This window comes from Macrotis lagotis, chromosome 2 (genome assembly GCF_037893015.1).
Source record: "Macrotis lagotis isolate mMagLag1 chromosome 2, bilby.v1.9.chrom.fasta, whole genome shotgun sequence".
Taxonomy (NCBI): domain Eukaryota; kingdom Metazoa; phylum Chordata; class Mammalia; order Peramelemorphia; family Peramelidae; genus Macrotis; species Macrotis lagotis.
The window spans coordinates 176,015,793-176,036,760 of NC_133659.1; the positions used below are offsets into that span (position 1 = coordinate 176,015,793).

Sequence of the window (20,968 nt, forward strand, 5' to 3'; positions counted from 1 at the left end):
AGCATCTGAAGGGGGGATAGAAGTCTCTGAAAATCAGGTGAAAATGCTAAACAATGCAATTACCCTTTCCCAATTTTCCCAAAGAAGGGAACAAAAAAATTAAAATTGAGAAAATAACCTTGTTAACCTTCTTAGGAGGTTAATACATACTTACAAATCCCCCCTGGGTTGTAATACTTCCCCTCCCCCCACCTCCCCTAAAGTGTCTTAACTGGCTTTTTATAACCTAGGCTCTAGAAGTAACTTCCAGTAGTTGCACCAGAGCTTCAGAGTCCTTGGTAGTGTCAGAGTCCAAAGTCTGTACCCAGGCTGAGGGAGGCTGCTGAGCTAAAAATAAGCTGGGGAGATGTTGCCAGACCCTGCAAGGGGAGAAGATGAAGGGGACAATGATTGGTTAAAGTCTGAGTTTTTATGGTAGGATTGAAGAAAGGAGATTAGGGATAAAGGATGAGACAGAGGACCCTGTTCACTTGACATCCTCATCCAGGAGGTCTGTTACCACCTGAACTTTTTGGATACAGCCAACCCACAGTGATCTAGGTGGACTGAGGCCAAGGAAATAGGATGCCACTGATAAGCCATCTCTAAATTTCATGTGTGCCATTGGACTTGACACATCACTGACCAACTCCCATTCCTACTTCTACTCCCTGTCCTTCTGGCTAGAGAGCTGTCTGATTTTGTTCATGCAATCTTTTCAGACCAGGTTCAGTATACCACATTTTCCATGAAGTCAGCCTGATCATCCCTAGATGGACATGCCAAAATGGCTTATATTTGTGAATTTAGACCTGGAAGGAGTCTTTGGGGTCATTTAGTTCAATATTTTCAATTTGTAGATGAGGTGAGGTAATTGAGGTTCAGAGAAGTTAAATGATTTGTCCAGGTCACACAGCTAATGATTTGAAGGCAGGCATGTTATCTTCCATAATGCATTGCCTCTCAAGGAAATATTTCTCAAGTATTCAGGTATCATAATATTATATAATATATAATATGTCATATTCAGGTATCATAATATTAACTAGTATTTATACTTTGTTTTAAGGTTTACAGAGAAGTTTATATACATTATCTCATTAGATTCCTATAACAGCTTTATGAAGTAGGGTAAACAATGGAAGTATTATCACCATTTTAGAGATGGTTTAGAGAGATATGACTTGCTCAAGGTCACATAGACATTATGTAGCAGAAGTCAAAACTTAAAAGTTGGTGATTTATTTGAATCTACACTTTTTTCTACTTTCTAGTGTTCCATGTTGATTTTATACTTTTATCATTACCATCAGTAACGTTTATATAATATTTTAAATATTTAAAAGTACTTTACAGAACCAAAACAAAGAAAATTATAGACTAATCTCCCTAATGAATATTGATGCAAAATTCTTAAATAAAATTTTAGCAATGAGACTACAGCAAGTTTTTACTAGAATTATATACCATGATCAGGTAGGATTTATACCAGGTCGGCAGGTTTCAATATTAGGAAAACATTCACTATATTGAACATATTGATTGAACATATCAATAGCAAAACCATGAGAAATCATATGATTATCTCAATAGATGCTGAAAAACCTTTGATAAAATACAACATCCATTCCCATTAAAAACACTAGAAAGTTTAGGAATAATTGGAGTTTTCCTTAAAATAATAAATAGTATCTATATAAAACCAACCACAAATAATACATGTAATGGGAATAAACTTGGAACATTTCCAATAAAATCAGGGGTAAAACAAGGATGCCCATTACCGACATTACTATTCAATATAGTATTAGAAACGTTAGCTGTAGTAATAAGAGAATAAAAAGAAAATGGAATCAACATTGGTAATGAGGAAGCAAAGATATCACTCTTTGTAGATGATATGATGATATACTTGGAGAACCTGAGAAAATCATCTAAAAAATTCCTTGAAACAATTAACAAATTCAGCAAAGTAGCAGGATATAAAATAAGCACAACAAAGCCCAAGAGCAAGAGATAGAAAGAGAAATTCCATTTAAAATAACTATAGACAACATTTAACACTTGGGAACCTACCTCCCAAGACAACCCAGAAACTGTATGAACATGATTATAAAGCATATCTTACCCAAATAAAGTCAAATCCAAATAATTGGAAAAATGTCAATTGGTCATGGTTAGGTCAAGCTAATATAATAAAAATGACAATTCTACCCAAATTAAATTACTTATTCAGTGCCATATCATTCAAACTACCAAATAACTACTTTTCCAAGTTAGAAAAAAATAGTGACAAATTTCATCTGGAGCAATAAAATGTCAAGAATAGCAAGAAACTGATGAAAAAATGTAAAGGGAGATGGCCTAACTCTACCAGAGCTAAAACAATACAATAAAGTGGCAACCATAAAGACTGCATGGTATTGGTTAAGAAAAAGAGTAAAGGATCAGAGGATTAGGATGGGTTCGAAAGAAGCCACAGTAAATGACAAACTCAAAGACATCAGCTTCTGGGATAAGAACTCACTGTTTGACAAAAATTATTGGGAAAACTGAAAAATAGTTTGGCTAATGCTAGGTTAGACCTACATCTTGCACCCTATACCAAAATGAGGTCATAATAAGTACAGGATTTAGACATAAAAGGTGACACCATAAATTAATAGACCAAGAAATACTTCATCTATCAGATCTATGGAAAGGGGATAAATTTATGACCAAATAAGAATTAGAACACATTATAATGAATACTTTTGACTTATATTAGATTAGAAAGTTTTTGCACTAATAAAATCAATGCTGCCAAAAGTGGAAGGAAAGCTGGGAAACAATATTTGCAACTAGGTTCTGGTAAAGGTCTCATTTCTAAATTATATAGAGAATTGCATCAAATTTATAAGGTTACAAGTCATTCTCCAATTGACAAATTGTCAAAGGATATGATTACACAGTTTTCAAATGAAGAAATTAAAGCTATTTACAATCATATGAAAAAATGTTCCAAATCATCATTGATTAAAGAAATTCAAATTAAAACCATGAGATTATCACCTCACACCTATCAGACTGACCAAGATGAGAAAAAGGGAAAATGATCAATATTGGAGAGGTTGTGGGAGGATTGGGACATTGATGCATTACTGGGGGAGTTGTGAACAGATCCAACCATTCTTGAGAGCAATATGGAACTATTCCCAAAGAGAAATAAAAATGTTCATTCCCTTTGACCCAACAGTTCCAATTATAGGCATATATCTAGAAGAAATCATAAAAATGGAAAAAGTCCCACATGTTCCAAAATATTCATAGCAGTTCTTTTTGTTGGGGCTGCTAGGTGGTACAGTGGATAGAGCACCGGCCCTGGAGTCAAGAGTACTTGAGTTCAAATCTGGCCTCAGATACTTAATAATTGCCTAGCTGTGTGGCCTTGGGCAAACTACTTAACACCATTGCCTTGCAAAAAAACCTAAAAAAAATTAAATAAAAGCAGTTCTTTTTGTAGTAGCAAAGAATTGGAAATTGAGGGAATGCCCATCAATTGGAGAATGGCTAAATAAATTATGGTACATGAATATTATTATGGAATATTACTTTTTAAGAAACCATAAATGGTTGGACTCTAGAGAAGCACAGAATGACCTACAGGGTCTGATGCTGAGTGAAGGAAGCAGAACCAAGAGAACAATGTACAAAATAATAACATTGTGAGATAATCAGCCTTGATGTTCCTTTCAGCAGTTCAGAGATCTAGGACAACTGTATTAGACTGACTATGGATAATGTTATCCCCAACCAGAGGAAGAAAAACAAAGCAAAACAAAAACCCTTCAGAATCTGATGAACACCATAAAAATTATCTCTGATGTATCTCTTTCCCTTAATCTTAATTTCTCATACCAAAAATGACTAATCTGTAAACATATTTATCAAAAATATGTCTGTACAATGGAAACCTGAGTGTTTGCTGCTGAGGGGAGGGGGTGGGGAGGGAGGGAGGGTGGGTGGAAGGAAATATTGTAACTTAAAAATAGACCATGTGCATATGGATGAAAAAATTAAGTAAAAATGCCAAAAAAAGAAAAGTACTTATAAATATTATTTCACTTAATTCTCTCAATAATCCTGGGAGGTAGTGGCTATTATTGTCCCCATTTTAACAAATGAGGAAACTGTGACATACAGAGTTCATGAAAGGACTTGCCCAGAATCATATACCTCATAAATGCCTGAGGCTAGATTTGAGTTCAGGACTTCCTGAGTCCAGGTACAGGGCTCTATCCACTGCACAACATAACTGCTTACTGTATTGTCTATGTTTCTATAAGTGTTTTTTGAGTGATTATGAGTGATATCTTTTGTTGTGTGCATAAATTGGATGTGAGATAGAGCTGCATGAAGTCATCTGCTTCACTCTTTCTGAAAGTCATCATCATCCAGCATAACAAGACAAAGTCAAGACAACTGGCAGTGGCTCTAGATGCAGTGGATGACCTTGGCATCTTCATTGTCTAGCCAACCTCTAAGTGCTCCACAGGACCTGCTTTGGTTAACATCATGGCTTTTGGAATGAATTGTTCTCTTCCACCCATTCCACCAATGGAAGACTTCACATGCTTGGGGTAGACCCCCCCCCCCCCACTATTCATCGATGAGTTTGAGACACCCTTGGTTACTCTCAACCTGGTTTAGCCTGCCTACCAAAATAATTTACTGGGGAATGATTGCTGTGCAGGCTACAGCTTCTTGGAGTCACAGGTGAGAGTTAGGTGTCTCAGGTGGACATCAAAGGTGGAAAGCAGTCCTGAAAAGGGGTTTGACAGCCCTCACACCAAGGTACTAGACTGATCAGGCAAATTCCTCAACTTTAAAAGGCTATAAACCAAAACCAAAGTGGAGGGAGTGTTGGTGTATGATCTTCCATTTATAGATGATTATGCACTCAGTGTAGCCTCTGAAACTGAGATGCACAACAAAGTATGTATTGATTTTCTGTTGCTTGGGCTAATTTTCACCTAACAATTAATACCAAGAAAACACAGGTGTTCCATCCGCCAGTACCGTACCATTCATATGTGGAACTATCTACTACAGCAAATGGAGAAGTTTTGAGTTTTGAACAAGTTCACTTACCTTGGCAGTGTACTTTCCAAGGAGGTACACTTTGACAATGAGACTGACACACTCAATGCCAGAGCTAGCTCAGTATTTGGGATGCTCCAAAAGAAAATGTGAAAGAGAAAAGGTATTAGATTGACTACCAAACTGAAGGTCTACAGATCATTGTGCTGATCTCATTACTATATATGTCTGTAAAATCTGGACAGTCCATCAATGCCATGTCAGGAAACTGAATCACTTCCATTTAAATTGTCTTAGGAAGATTCTGAAGCTCATCTGACAGGAGAAGATACCAGACACTGGGGTTCTTTCTCAAGCTAAACTACCTAACATTCCAATGTTACTACAGAGAATGCAACTATGATGAACTGGACATGCTCTTAGAATGCCAAATGTACACTTGCCCCCAAAAATTGTTTTATGAAGAACTCACACAGGGCAAGTACTCACAATGGGGTTAGAAGAAATGACACCAAGACATCCTGAAGGTCTCATTGAAGAACTTTAGAAATGATTGTACAGCATGGGAGACACTGCACAGGACTGCCCAGCATGCCATGCCCTCATCAGTCAGGATTCTATACTCTATGAGGAAGGCAGAATTGAAGAAGCTCAAAGGAAACATGACATCTGTAAATTTAGATTACCCAGCCCAGTTGATCACATGGATTATTTGTGCCCAACCTGTGGTAGAGCATTCTGAGCTCATATTAGTTTGATCAGCCACAGTTGGACACATTGTAATTGTCTCAAACATAGTGATGTTATTTTGGTCTTTGATAATGAAGGACAAGAACCAACCAACTAACCAACCATAAGTGTTTTAAACTTTAAGTATGTTTGGGGTAGGAGAAGTATTGTGTTTGAGTGGAGTTTTATACAGCAACCTGCATAGAACTTCCTATGAGCCCACAGTCACTCAGGACCTTTGTGATAATCATAAAAACAAAGTTAAAAAGCAGAGAGAAGGCAAGAGTAAGATGGCAGAAGCAAAAAACCTTAATAATAATATTCAATAACAAATTGAATATTAAACCCTCAGAAAACTGACAGCTGACACTCTAGCTTCCTTTTTTAAAGAGAGAGGGATTTTGATTAAAAGTGTAAAAACCAATACATCTTAGGGGTGACTAGGTGCACAGTGGATAGAGCACCAGCCTTGGAGTCAGGAGTACCTGAGTTCAAATCCAGCCTCAGACACTTAATTACCTAGCTGTGTGGCCTTGGGCAAGCCACTTAACCCCACCGTCTTGAAAAAACAAACAAAAAAACCCTCCAAAAATCAATACATCTTTAAGGTGAACAACTGGTTATGGAAATGCATTGTGTAAATGGGATTAGGTCCAGTATAAGATTGGGAAAATGGAAGCGTATGGTCCATTAACTCTAACACTTTAGCTCACAGTGAAAAGGAGGGGTTTGTTAGATCAGAAACAGTGAATTAAGCAGGGTGCCCTATGCCTTTGGGCAACTCTCTTCTCTCTCAACATCAATTTTTTTCTCTGTAGAGTAAGGAGGAGCTTGAACTGGAGGATCCCTTAACATTCATTTGTCCAATGAGATCCTCTTCTTGTAGACACTTGGGAAATGAACAAATAGTCAATAGACATTCATTAAGTGCTTAGTTAATGGCATCAGACTAAGCAACGGGTAAGGTAAAAACCAGGTCTCTGACTTCAAAGGGAATCACATTCTGACGAAAGAGAAAAAGATAAAATGGGATCAACTATTTACATAGACCCTTGACCCTTTAAGAAATGTTCCCCCCTACCTAATCAATATTGTTATACTTTACTCTCTTTCATGTATTTGACAATCTATTGATACTCAATTTCTTACAGTTTCTCCCATGAGACTTTCCATCTTTCAGCTTTGTGCCTTTCCATTAACTGTGTCACATTTCTGAAATGCTTACCTTGGTTCCTCCATGCTACTCAATTGCTGCTTTCTTTGAGAGACTTTTGCAGAAGTTCTTGTCTCCCCACTCTATCACAACTTCCCCTCTGTGATTACCTTCTGCCTGCTTTTCCTATATCTTGTATGAATATAGTTGATTCTATTTTGTGATTGTATTGGAGATGGAATGAGCAAAGCCTGGAGAGTAGGGTTGAGATGGAGAAGTAGCTGGGTCCAACTTCTGAAAAACCTAAGGATCTTGAACCTTTGGAACTTACTCAGGTTATACTGGAAGGGGGAGGTTGTCCTGTTCTGTTTTTGGAGGAGAAAATGCCTCATTATGAAATTGGGGAGAAAAGTAATCAGGTGGTGGAAATGACTTCCTGTGTATTAGACAAAGTTCTTTTGTATAAATCATTCAACTCTTACATAATTTTTGTAGCTTTTTCTTAAACCTAAATTCATCTTTTGGAACTTTTAGTTCTTGCTTCTAGCTCTTTCTTCTGAAATCAAACTTAGTTTCCCTTAAGCATGATGTCAATTTTAAATTTATAAAGACAATTCTTGGGTGTCCCCTTTCTCCAAGTCTTCTTTTTTCCCAGCTAAACATCCCCAGTTACTCTATCTGTTTTTTTTGTTTTTTGTTTTTGTTTTTTTTTGAGTTTTTGCAAGGCAAAGGGGTTAAGGGGCTTTCCCAAGGCCACACAGCTAGGTAATTATTAAGTGTCTGAGGCTGGATTTGAACTTAGGTACTCCTGACTCCAGGGCAGGTGCTCTATCTACTGTGCCACTTAGCTGCCCTCTCTGTTATTTCTTACAAATTATTTTTAAAAAATTTATTTATTTTGAATTTTACAATTCTCCCCCATTCTTGCTCCCCCCACTCCCCACAGAAGGCAGTCTGTTAATCTTTACATTGTTTCCATGGTATACATTGATCTAAGTTGAATGTGATGAGAGAGAAATCATATCCTTAAGGAATAAAAATAAAGTATAAGAGATAGCAAAATTACATAATAAAATAATGTTTTTTTTTAATTAAAGGTCTTTGGTCTTTGTTTAAACTCCACAATTCTTTCTCTGGATACAGATGGTATTCTCCATCGAGGGTACTCCAAAATTGTGCCTGATTGTTGCACTGATGGAATGAGCAAGTCCATTAAGGTTGATCATCACCCCCATGTTGCTATTAGGGTATACAATGTTGTTCTGGTTCTGCTCATCTTGCTCAGCATCAGTTCATGCAAATCTTTTCAGGCTTCCCAGAATTCCCATCCCTCCTGGTTTCTAATAGAATAATAGTGTTCTGTCACACACACACACACACACACACACCCCACAGTTTATTAAGCCGTTCCCCATCTGAAGTACATTCACTCAATTTTCAATTCTTTGCCACCACAAATAGGGCTGTTATGAATATTTTTGTACAACTGATGTTTTCTACCCTTTTTCATAATCTCTTACTGGGTCTATACCCTGAAGATATTATGAAAAAGGGTAAAAACATCATTTGTACAAATTATTTTTTTTTTTTAGGTTTTTGCAAGGCAAATGGGGTTTAGTGGCTTGCCCAAGGCCACACAGCTAGGTAATTATTAAGTATCTGAGACCGGATTTGAACCCAGGTACTCCTGACTCCAGGGCCAGTGCTTTATCTACTATGCCACCTAGCTGCCCCACAAATTAATTGTTTAAAAAATCAATAAAAATCTGCCTTTTCACTCTCACACCATGCTCAACTAAGAAAGCAATGAAAAAAGCCCATTAAAAAAGTATTGTGAAGCAAAACTATTTTCTGTATTGACCAAAAAAAATTCCAAAACAAAACAAAATCTTGATTTGCTTTCTGAGTTCATCGTCTGTATCTCAGAGGTAAGTAGCATTGTTTATGAGTCCAAAGGAATACTAGTTTCTCCTTGCATGGATCAGAATTCATAAATCTTTCAGTCATTTGTTTTTATGACATTGTTCTCTCCTTAATTATTCTCTTGGTTCTGTTAATTTTATTCTCTATAAGTATTCTCTATCAGTTCCCAGGTTTGTTGAATCCTTTCCATTCATCATTTCTTACAGCACAGTAGTGTTCAATTACATTCATATTTCACAACTTGTTCAATCATTCCTCAGATGATGGGTATTCCCTTAGTTTCCAATACATTATCTCTGCAAATAAACCTTTAGTCAGGATTTTTTTTTTGCTTGGGGCTAATTTCTTCTTTAAATTTACCTTTTTATTTTTCTTTCCAGTCTTACTTTCCCCTCATTTTCCTGTTGAGTGAAATGTATTTCCATACTTAAGGGTGAATGTGTATTCTTCCTTCCTTTGACCAATGGAGAAGAAAGTGTGAGGTTCAAGTGCTACCCACTCCCTACCCCAATCATATGAAATAATTTTCCTTCTCTTTTGTCCTCAGTGTATTCCTTTTGCCCCTCCTTTTCTTTCTTTTAAGATCATCAAAACATAACAGAACCACTCCCAGTTCTTCTGTCTAATCAACTTCTTCCCAGGACCCATGATGATGATAGTTTTCTGAGGGAAACATGTATTATCTGCCCCTATTAGAATATAAATAGTTTATCTTTGTTTAGTCCCTTATGATCACTCATGGTTATCTTTTTATGTTTCTCTTGACTCCCGTGCTTACTTTTCAAAGTTTCTAGCAGCCTTGGCCTTTTCATCAGAAATAAATGAAAGCTATCAGTTCCATTAAAGATCCATTTTTTCCCCTTGAAAGTCATTCTGTTTTTTTCCTGGGTAAATTATTCTTGGTGGTAAGTCTATATCTTTTGCTTTCTGGAATATCATATTTCAAACTTTCCACTTCTTTGTAGTGCATGACAAAACTTGTGTGATATTTACTGTGGTTCCTTAGTATTTGAATTCTTTCTTCATGGTTGTATGTAGTAATAATTTTCTTTGAGTTAAAAGTTAAGGATTTTGGCTATAATGTTCATGGGAGCTTTCATTTTTTTATGTTGTTCTTCAGTCCCTCCACATGGCCCCTCCCCTTTCATCACCCACCCAGGAAGTAGACAGTAGAGTATTTCTATTTCCACTTTGCCCTCTAATTCTAAGCAGTTTTCTTTTTATAATTTCTTGAAATACGATGTCTCTTGGCCACAGATTTCAAATAGTACAGTGTAAATTAGTACTCCTTGATATTATTTCCTGATTGTTTTTGCTAAGAAATATCTTACTTTTTCTTCTTTTGTTTGGGTTAGTTTTTTTAACTGAATGTTTATGTTGTCTCATGGAGTCATTAGTTTATATCTAATTTGCACATTCAATTTTTAGAGTTTATTGTTTGGGCAAGGCTTCATATTTGTTGTCAATTTCTTTTCCAATACTTGCTTCCATAAATTTAATTTTTCCTCCTCTAGGAATCTTATTTCATTTATAAAACAAACACATAACCATCTTGCTTCATCTCTTTTAGAAATGTTAGTTGAACTTATGCCCAAACTATCTTTTGCTTATGATGTTTTAGAGTTATTTTCTTCTTCTGAGTTTGTATCTTGAGTGTCTTTATCACCATAATAATATTTTATGGTGGGTTTTTTTTATGTGTTTGCTCATTCTTCCAACTTACTTCCTGATTTTTGAACTTTTTGTTAAGACCAGTCTTTGTATACTTTTGGAGGGAATATTTGAACCTTAATTAATTAAGCACTTTATTAATATAGCATTTTAAGATTAATATAATACTTTAAGATTGGCAAGGTGCTTTACAAATATTTCATTTGAACCTCACAGCAACCTTGGAACATAGATGTTATCATTTTCTTCCCTTTACAGATGAGGTAACCCAGTTAATGTCTTACATCTTCTAGGTGGGTTTTGCTGCTTTCTCTGGATATTGAGTTTTAGTTGCAGCAGTGATCTCAGTGACAACTCAGGCTAGGAACTAGCAGGCCCCCAGTATTCCCAACATAGTTTAATCCAGGGCAGGATCTGATAATTACCACCCTAATCTGAACTCTTCAAGTTTCTGATGTGATTTTGAGTCTGAGCAACATACCTGTTGTCTTGTACTGGTTGAAATTCCAATAGATTGCTGCTGGGCTCTAAAATGCTCTGCTGTTTCAGAGTGACAGAAATGTAGGTTCCCCTATACCTGGAATTCTTTCCCCTAATTATTCCCCTTCAGGATTCAGACCAGACAAGGCTAGAAATGAGACCCTTGGGATTAGAGTCACATGACTACTCCTCACTTCTGAACTTACCTTTTGCTCAATACACAGCCATGGACCTATGACTATTCCTGACCCTGGAACACCATCTGTAGACTTAGGTCCTCTCCTCTTTCTGCCCTGGATCAGTGACCTAGAGCTGGGTAGTGAGAGATAGAGCTATTAGCATTTATTCTTGTACCTGCATAAGGTCAAGCCCTTCTGTGTCTGAGTCTGGACTTTTTCTTGCCCTGATGCATACCTTCTCTTTGCACTGGAATGCTCTGCATGGTCATTCCTGACTAGATTCTATTTCCAGTGTCCACAGACCTCTTTGTTTGTCTCTCTTTGCTGACCTTGATTGTAAAAATGGCTCACTTGTTTTGCTTCAATTTCCTGATTAGTAACTCAATATGGTGCATTCTATAGATCTGTGTGGAGGCATTTTGGGAAAGAGTTTGACTTAACTTCTTCCTACTACTCTACCATCTTGGCACTGTCCCTCCCCCTCCCAGTTCCTTTCTTATATGGGATGCATTTGAGGCCCTTAATCATCTTGGTTGCCTTCCTCTGGACATCATCTAGTTTCCTTCCTTCCTTGAAGCAGGACGCTGCCATAGTACACAGAGAGTTGGGCCTAGAATTGGTGTAAGAGACTTGAGGGTCACAGAGAGGTCATTGTGTGACTAGGAATGGCCTAGTGGTCCTTTTGCCCAGATACACCCTTGGCCTAATCTTCTGGGTCAGCTCTCTGGATCTTCTTATCTGTTCCTTATGTTTTGGCACTCCCTGGAGCTTTGTGTTAAACACTAAGCCAGTGATAGCAACATTGTGTGAGAAGTACTAGTCCGAGGAAGTAAACTTTATCACCTGCTGTCCACTAGTACAGAGACAGTTGTTTGATTTGCTAATTGGAGAATGCCATGTGAATTGGGAGTAAGCCAGGGACTAAGGGGATATTTAAGCTCTGGTATTTGGTAAAATAAACAGAGAACTTGTCATCTTTGTCTCCCACCTCTTCAACTTTTGTCTGAGACAAGTATTAGTTATGAATAACAGATAAGTTAGCCCAAATGCACACAACAAATGACACTCAAGGGGCATGAAGGCATGCTTGGGGCCATATGATTGGAGTCCAGGAGAAGGATCAAGCAGAGTCCTGAATCAAAGGGCTGAGACTTTGAGCTGTCATACAAGTGAGGAAAAAGCTTCCAGGTGAGACCCTGGAGCAGAAGACTTCAGAGAGGTAATAAGTTCTTTATGGAGCAGATATTAGGGATATTTGAAAGGAAGTTGGAACAAGGAGGTGTGGAGGAAATTGAAAGTAAAGGGAGGGAGTATTCTCCTCAGTGGATAGAGAAGGAAGAAATAAATGAGTAGTATCAAGAGGGGCTTAGGAGTGGACCTACAGCACCATTTAGTGAAAAAACTTCAGCATTGCAGGAGGCCATCAAGAGGGCCAGGGATTTGGGAGAAAGTTTGGAAGATTTAGGAGCTGAGTTTCAGTCATATCCTATTATTGAGGAGGCAGATTCTTTTAATCCAGGAAACTTTAGGCGAAGACATGAGCCAGTAAATATAAAAGCAGTTAGAAATTTAAAGAAGGCGGTGGGGAAATATGGGGCAAGATCACCTTTTGTTCACTTACAATTGGATAATCTTGCATATTCCAAATTAACACCTAATGATTGGAAGTAGATAGGGCATGTTTGTCACCTGGACAATATGTCTTTTGGATAACGGAGTTTGTAGAACAATGTAGACAGATGGCTTTGAAGCCACAAGGTTCCAATGCCACCACATATTATGAACAATTAAATGGCACAGGTCAGTTTCACAACAATGCAGACCAAATAAATTATGGGTTAGAAACATATGAAAGAATTGCTATCTGTGTAAAGAATACTTGGGGACATATTTCAATACAAAATGAAAAGAAAGAACCATTTGCACTTATCAGACAAAGAAATGATGAGGCTTTTGTAGACTTTGCCCAATTGCAGGAGGCAGTGGGAAGAACCTTAGGAGATGTAGCAGGAATAGATGTATTAATAAAACAATTAGCATAGGCTACTGCAAATGTTGATTGTCAGAAAGTAATGATTGGCCTAAGAAAAGATGCCACCATTGAGGAAATGATTCAAAGATATGACAGAATAGGATCTCAGGTATATCATGTAGAATTAATGGCAGAAGCATTTACTAATATGCATATGGGAAATAAAGAGAAATGTACTTGCTTTGTTTGTGGAAAGCCTGGACATTTAAAGAAAAATTGTTAGAGTGCTCAAGGAATTCAACCAAGAAAGGTCAAGGTGCATCATCCTAAAACTCCAGGCCCTAAGTGTTAAAAGGCAGGGCATAGAATGTAAACAAGGAAATTTAAACAGGGAAAGGGGCCCTCCCTTCGGGGCCCCTCAAAAACAATCATGGGGAATGACAGTTCAGGACCAGCAGGAGATGGAATGGAAAAAACAGTATGCAAATTTGGCAGCAAGTTGACCCATACAAAAATATTGATGGTTAAAAGTAATGGGAAATTTAGGGTACCTCCACATGCTTGTACTGAAGTGCCTGTTCACCCTTTATGATTAATGGATGAGGAGTTTCTAATCATTTTGGCTCCATCAAATCCAGAAAATACTCACGTTATACCTTTAGTAAGGCACATGAGTGGGGAAATTTTCTCTCTTGCAATAGTGAATGCTCATGATGATGATAGTTATATAAATGAGAAAGAACGTATAGCTCAGTTATGTGTTTTCTCAGGATCTTGTATAAATAGGAAGGAATAGGAACTCATCAAAGAGCCAAAACTGAGAAACAATAATGAAACTGTATTTACTACTATGATTTCTTCAGAAAAACCTCTTTGTGTTATCCAAGTAGAAGGAATTGCTTTCCTAGGCTTGATTGACCCTGGGGCAGATCGCACTGTGTTCCCCATACAGAACTGGCCACAAGCTTGGTCTAAACAAGCTGCCTATACTAACCTGGTAGGCATTGGAGGTCAACAGGAAACAGAAATTTCTTGTTAAAGCTTGAAATGGCAAAAAGAAGATAAAGCAGGGACTGTCACTACTTTCATAGTTGAAGGACTCCCTACATTATTATGGGGAAGGGATATATTGTGTCAATTAGGGGCAAAGATTAGCATGGATTCTTTGATTGGGGCTGCTGTTGAGTTAAGAAGGCTGCAACCTGTATGAGTGGAACAGTGGCCCCTTACTGGAGAAAAGAAGCACCTTCCAAAGACTAATATTGTTATGAACAAATCATCCCCAAAAGATATTCACCCATATGCAACATTGGGAGAAAGAAGGAATTATGATGTTGACAAAGCTTCTAAGGATAATGAATGTAGGGAATCCTTCAAGAGTACTTCAAATCTTTTTATGGGTCATAAGATATAATATAAATCACAGGCATGGGTATCATGAATCCAGGGTAAATACCATCTTGATTATCAAAAATTCCATCCTGTAGAGAAACCTTTTAAATGTGAGGAATGTGGCAAAACATTTGACTTCAGCTTATCCCTTCAGTGCCATCACAAAACTCATACTGGAGAGAAGCCTCATAAATGTAATGAATGTGGGAAAGCTTTCATTCTTCAAAAACAGCTCAACTCTCACCAGAGAATTCATATTGTGGGGGGGGGGGGGGGCTTATAAATATAATGTTTGTGGAAAAGCTTTTAACTGCAACCCATCCTTTACTTACCACCAGAAAATTCATACTGGTGAGAAACCTTACAAATGTTATGAATGTGGGATGGTCTTTGAGACGAACACACAGCTGTCTTTCCATCAAAGAATTCACACTAGAGAGAAACCTTATGAATTTGGTGAATGTGGGAAAAACCTTCGAATGGAGCACAGGGCTTACTTTCCACAAGAGAATTCATACAGGAGAAAAGCTTTACCAACATAATATATATAGGAAGGCTTTTGCCCAGAGCACACACCTTACTTATCACCAAAGAATTCATACTGGAGAGAATTCTTATGAATGTAATGTATGTGGGAAATCTTTTGACACAATTCATCTTTTCTTTACCATCAGAAAAATTTATACATTTTGTGAAGTTGTTTAAGAATGTATTCACTTTTTTTGATTGGTTATTTTAAGATTTTCATGAATATATATGAGGTTCCTCAAGAAATCCTGATTTGATTCCAAAAGTTAATTTTTGACTGGTCTTTATTGGTATGTTCAAAAATATATAATATAAATATATGTATATATGTGTATGTATGTGTATTTAAACATCTATAGGACATTTTACATCTCTCCACTGGCCTGGAGAGATGGAAAAATATTTCTATATTTTAAGATTTTGGTGCTGACCAGGGTGTCCAACAATCTCACTTTGATAAGCTTGATATATAAAAGAATTGTTTTTGTGTTTGTGTTTGTGTCTAAACTCCTGTGTGTATGTGTAATTCAGATCTGAAATAGATAAGGTTAAATGCTACTCCTTTTAGTTTGAGTTTTGAATTAAATTTAAATTTAAATTAATTTAAAAAGTCTAAATTAGTAATTAATGTAGTTGGGATCTGAGCCTATGCATTTAAACCATTTGAAAGTTTGTAAATTGCAAAGTTTGTGAAATGATCTCAGCTGTGAGCTAAGCTTTTGTTAACCTAATATTGATTGACAGCTGTATTCAACTAATGTTAATTGAGACTTTAAGTTTTAGTAAATATAGATTTCCTGATCCCTCTACTAGTAGTTCAACAAGGGGTAGAGAGAAAGCCAAGGTGCCACGGGGAACCACCCCCCCAGACAGGGTCACACCTTGACCCATTTCCACCAATTGGTGTCAGGTTGTTTGGGGATGCAGCCCAAAGAGGGGTAGATTTCCTGCCCTCAGGAAGATTGGAAAGAGGGAAGGAAAAAGGCTTCTATCTTGTGTTTAAAGAAAAACGAAACTATTGAAGAGTAATTTAGTCATCTAAATTTTGTAACAAGTCTTGAGAATTTGTGTGTGTTAAGAAGGAAAATATAATTGGGATAAATTGTATTTCAAGGAATTTGGGGATATTGAATTATATATAATCTGATTTTCTTTGGGGAAGAGATATTGTACTCAATTTTGTAATCTGATTTGTTTTGATGTTAAATCAATATTGATAATTGTCAACAATCTCACAAGGTCTTTTGTTGGTAAAGGAAGAAAGTTTGTAATCTTTGTCTTATCATTTATCATATGTTTATGGAAGGGGATATATATGTATTTATCAGTCATGTGATAGTCTTTTGTAACTTCAAAGAAATTCTTCTACAATATCTGGTTTTTGCTTGTTATAAGTGTATAAAATAGTTCAGAAAGTTTTACAGATTTATTTCTAGGCTACTAAAAGCTTTTGAAAGGTCTATAGGTAATTGGATTAAGGAAAGCATAGGAATATTAAAATTCTCCTAAAACAAAAAAAGGGGGAAATATATGCTATGCCTGCCAATAGAGTGAATTATGTAATTTCAAGAAAAAGTAATGTGAAAAGATAGGGAAGGAAAATGGATAGGACAGGACTAGGCAATAATCTGAGGGCCAGGATGTGTTTGTATTTCCACAGGTAATAGAAAAATCTGGGTTTCTGAAAGGAAAGTCTGCATTATCACTGAAAGAGAGAACCAACATGAGGAGGAAGAGGTGCAGGCCATCATAATGGAAGAGAAGGAGACATAGGAACAGACTCTTGAAAATAATCCAACTGAGGCTTCAGATACAAAAGATGAACTTTCACCATGTAAATGTCAGGGATATTGGGGTCTGATGTAATGAGACAATGAGAAGGATTTGGAGATGCAAAACCCTTGTCAATATCCTGTTACATGGGACATTGGAAGAGAACATATTTTTCCACTTTTTTTAGATTGTTATCCTAATATAAGAACTTGTTATAAGATCATTGATGATTTTGTGATTTAGTCACAGCATAATGACAGTTCTAATGTATCATTATATGATGGGATAGAAAGCTATTGCTGCAACGAATAATGTACATAACTTGTAATTGCACAGTGTTAGGGAAAATAGTAAATGACATTGTTACCTTAAATGTTACTCCTTTGGGTTTTGAATTTAATTGACTTGTGGAAAAATAGCAAGTGAAACTGATAATGTTTCAAAACTCCTGATCATGGTGCATAAGATAAACTTCCAAGTTCTACAATGACTTTGGAACCTCCCCATGCACAGTGTATCAGTGATGGTAATGTTTATGATCATAGTACTTCTCCTAGGGTATTGTTTGAAAATAATCTGCCCTCTTGCAGATGGCTTACAGGAAATTTGCCTCAAAAAACAAAAAAGGGGGATTTGTAAGAGAATTGAGAGTCACAGAGAGGTTATTGTGTAACTGGGAATGGCCTAGTGGTCCTCTTGCCCAGGTACACCCTTGGCCTAATTTTCTGGGTTGGCTCTCTGGATCTTCTTATCTGTTCCTTATGTTTTGGCAATTCCTGGAGCATTATGTTAAACACTAAGCCAGTGATGATAGCAACATTATGTGAGAAGTACTAACCTGAGGAAGTAAACTTTATCACCTGCTGTCCACTAGTACAGAGGCAGTTGTTTGTTTTGCTAATTGGAGAATGCTATGAATTGGGAGTAAACCAGGGACTAAGGGGATATTTAAACTCTGGCATTTGGTAAAATAAACAGAGAACTTGTCATCTTTGTCTCCTGCTTCTTCAACCTTGTCTAAGACAAGTATTAGTTATGAATAACAGATAAGTTAGCCAGCATGCACACAACAAATCAGGAGGACCTGGGACACTCATTGGGTATGTGATTCTGGGTCAATCACTTAATCTCTCTTTGCTTAGTTTCCTTAATGGCAAAATGGGAAAATAATTCCACTTATCTTCTGGGGCTGTTGTGAGAATCAGATGAGGTAATATTTGTAAAGCATTGAATATGGTACTTGGTATCCAGTAGATATTTAATGAATGCATATTTCTTTTATTCCTAAAAAGTGAACAGAATTGAATGTTATACTCGAGGTGTGATCTTGCTAAGCAAACTGTGGGACTATTTTATCTTTATTCCAGGAAACTGTCTTTTGATGTGCTCTAAGATGGCACTAGCATTCTTGGTTGCTCTATCAAACTATTAAGCTTGCAGTCCACAGAAATTTCCAAAGCAGATGAACTGGTTTCTACAGTCATTCTTCTTCATATTGTACATGAAAGGTGATTTTTTTTTGGAACCAAGTATTAGACTTAATGATGAAAAAATTGGACCAAACATTTGATTTTAGTGATATAGAAAACTACCAGAACTGAAACTCCCCTTACCAATGCAGATGAATATCCACTTGCAACAACTCCTTGCCACCAACATCATCAGCACCACCACCACCACCACCACCACCACCACCACCATCATCATCTCATATTTATATAGCACTTTTAGGTTGACAAAGCTCTTTACATATATCTCATTTGAACCTCACAGTAACCTTGGTATTATTATTATTATAGTTTTTATTATCTTCATTTTACAGATGAGGAAACTGAGGCAGATGATGTTTTCCAAGGGTAACACAAATAATTTTTAAGTTTGGTTTTGCACTTAGGTCTTTGTGAGCATGTGCATATGTGGGTGGGGAGTTAGGGAGGAGAACAGGTTGTCTCTCTAACTTGAAGGGGGAAAACAAAACTGCGTAATTTTTTCTGATTTTTGGATAAAAGAAACCTCTCTCAAAAAAGACACTAAATGTAAAGTATGAATATCAGCTTTAGACTTCAATTTTACCTGATAATACCTAATAAAATGCAAAAGAACTCTCAGACAGGCAAGATTAAATAAATATAGGAAACAAAATATATTCCCTGGATTGTCATGAAGTATTGGCAAGATTGAGCTCCTCTAGTCTCAGATTCCCTGTGGCTTGTCTTATTCTCTTTCAAGGAGTTTTCTCCCTCTGGATGTCTAATATCTCATTAACGAATTCACGAACTCAGTCTTACTTGTGAGATAACCCCCAATGCTAGAGCTGTACATTCTTAGGTTCATTGGTTTCTGACCTGTATTCAGGGAAGCATACAAAAAGTTAGGAAAAGTAGCCAGTAATTACTGGGATCCCAGAAGTTCCAATCTCAGCTCACCTTATATTTTCCCTTTTGCTATTCACCATTTTCTTTTCACTGAGCTTTAGTCTGGAAGTCCAAGGGAAACAAAGTGCAAATAAGGGGGCAAAAAGATTAAAAGAAATAGATCACTTCTCAACTGACTCTTATAAATCACACAGAACACAATTGCAGTTCCCAGAGTACATCCTCAGACATCCTCAGTCATCAAGCATCTTGGAGATAGACACTCATTAAATTGCTTATCGACTACTCTACCCCACGGGAACCCACCAGGCATGTATTTTGGCATGGTACTCTGGTACAGTTAAGTAAAGATGGGGTTGCAGACCTTCTCCAGTTCTTTCTGCTAATGCTCAAATTCTTCCTTGTCAGCAGTCTGGGTCTTTTCCAGCCAGTTGATTATTTCATCACATTTGTCAAGGATCTTCTGTATATCTTCAACACCATTTTTTCCTTGGAGTTTCTCATCCTCTAGCCTTGTTGTTGAAAGCCTAAGATTCAAGAGAATTCTTTGAAGATGCCTTGTTTCTCTACTTCTGCTTTTCAGCCTTGTATTACTCAGTCTCCTGGATCACACACTCTTTGCTCAGATAACCTTTATCATTGATGATGATGATTTTATTCTCTTGTCTGTGCTCTTATCCACAGCAGAAAAATTGAGGATGCCATCAGCATCAAGAGCTACTTCAATCTGAAGAATACCTCCAGGGGCTGGCATGGGGTAGGGATGGGCAGTGTTTCTATACACTCAAACTTGTCAAGTAAGTTGTTATTCTTTATCATTTCTCTCTCACCTTCAGAAACCTGAATAAGCACACCAGGCTGGTTGTCTTTTAGGTGGTAATGCTATGTATCTGTTTGGTGGGAATGGTAGCATTGTGTTTGATCAAAACTGTCATAACTCCACCAGCAGTTTCAATTCCAGGGAAAGAGGAATCCATCAGCAGTAAGTCTTACACATTCTCAGATTTGTCTTCAGACATGATAGTGTCCTGGACAGCTGCACCACAGACAACAGTTTCATGAGGACTGATATTCCTGTTTGGCTGTTTGAACCTGTGACTTATCTAGCTTAGCATCATTAGGGCTTTTCTAGAGAGTTTACTGTACCACAGAAGAACCCACTATTCAGCTCTTCAAAACAGGCATGGGTGATAGAGGTATAGAAGTTGATACCTTCATTAGAAGGAGTCAATCTCAATAGTAGCCTGGGTATTGGAGAAAGGATATGCTTTGCATGTTCACAGTATTGCACAGATGATGACCCTCTTGTTGTCGCTGATATCCTTTTCATGCTTTTGCTTGAACTCAGAAATGAAATGGTTGGCTCTGCAGTTGGTTTCCAAGTGGCGGAATTGACTTCAAAGATGTCATCCTCAATGGGAAGAATGAAGACAATGAAATTGCCACCTGTAAGGTGAGAGATCAACACATTTCTCTTGCCACCAAACTTTGTCTAAGTCCTAAGCAGAGTATCAATTGGCTCATTAATTATTTGTAACACATTGTGATCAATCAGGATTCCAGCTTCTTTGATGGTCTGATGTTGAAGTAGGCTGGTACTGTGACAACAGCTTTAGTAACAAGGTAGGTTTCAACAATTTCTTTCATTTTGATAAAAACAATAAGACACTTTTTGTTCTCTTTATATTCCACTTGAACCTTGAACTTTAGGCCTGCCTGAGTTATTCAGCATCTT

General features: G+C 37.1%; 1 long non-coding RNA gene across 1 annotated transcript in view; it reads right to left on the reverse strand.

The window, feature by feature from the left end:
• LOC141511299 (uncharacterized) overlaps window positions 1-20,968 on the reverse strand; it is an 81,790-nt gene that overhangs the window by 1,629 nt on the left and 59,193 nt on the right. The window contains exon 3 of the long non-coding RNA XR_012475303.1: window positions 11,221-11,326. This is a non-coding gene — a long non-coding RNA (uncharacterized LOC141511299). The remainder of the gene's footprint in view (window positions 1-11,220; window positions 11,327-20,968) is intronic.